Source organism: Etheostoma spectabile, unplaced genomic scaffold (genome assembly GCF_008692095.1).
Source record: "Etheostoma spectabile isolate EspeVRDwgs_2016 unplaced genomic scaffold, UIUC_Espe_1.0 scaffold00018492, whole genome shotgun sequence".
In the NCBI taxonomy this organism is placed as follows: domain Eukaryota; kingdom Metazoa; phylum Chordata; class Actinopteri; order Perciformes; family Percidae; genus Etheostoma; species Etheostoma spectabile.
This window is the reverse complement of record NW_022604287.1, coordinates 2085-2949: the sequence shown is the minus strand read 5'-3', so window position 1 is coordinate 2949 and position 865 is coordinate 2085. Positions and strand designations below refer to the sequence as shown.

The following is an 865-nucleotide window of genomic DNA, read 5'->3' as shown; positions in this document are numbered from 1 at the left end:
CTTCCCACATCTAGTTTAAAGTGAGCTTACAGGTTCAAAATGGAGCTCAACACGGAGGAGGATTCCTCCCTAACGGCCGCTCTGCTCTGCTCCGTGCCCCTGCCGTCCGGTATAGTTAAAGCAGATAAAAACCAAAGAACACTCAAGCTTCAAGATAAAACTTTTTAAGAAGCTTCTTCACGTTCAAGAGAAGGCCTAGTTCGAGCCAGCCTATGACTTGATTCATGAAATCATTTCCCTGTTATTAATATGTGGTCAGTCCCTATGGTCTAGCGGTTAGGATTCCTGGTTTTCACCCAGGTGGCCCGGGTTCAACTCCCGGTATGGAATCAATGTCTAGCCGATGAAGGTCTGTGGCAAGATCTGTGTCATTGGTCCTGTATTAACTGAGAGCTGTATTAACCTTGAGCTGTATATGCCCTGATATGCATTTCCCCAAACCTAACTCATGTAATGATAATAAATAGACATAATATATGTCTCAATGATCAACCATTGTTAAACTTTAACTAGACATGGTGGTGGAGAAAAGGTGACAATCTGAATCCTGAATCCTGACTACCAGACTTCTTGCAGTGTTTTATCAACAAGTCATATATGTATTTATTTGCCCTGTTCCTGGCATATCTATGGATGTATTCATGAAATCACTGTTATTATTCAACGTGTCAGTCCCATATGGTCTAGAAGTCTGGATTCTGCCTAAATAACTTTACATACATTCTTAAGGAGTCCTCTGGAGACTACAATCAGTAGATCTGAGAAAGCGTTCAGTTAGTTTGATTTTACATTCATTTGGCCTAAGTGATGTCCAAAAGGTCTTGGTTGCTGCTCTTAAAGACTTCTAACAGTAAGGAAAACCTGG

The 865-nt window shown here is 41.2% G+C and overlaps 1 non-coding gene across 1 annotated transcript; it reads left to right on the top strand.

Moving 5' to 3' along the window:
• The first annotated feature begins 258 nt into the window (after positions 1-258).
• Positions 259-330, top strand: trnae-uuc (transfer RNA glutamic acid (anticodon UUC)). The gene has a single exon. It is a non-coding gene; the product is annotated as a tRNA-Glu (tRNA).
• Positions 331-865: the final 535 nt, after the last annotated feature.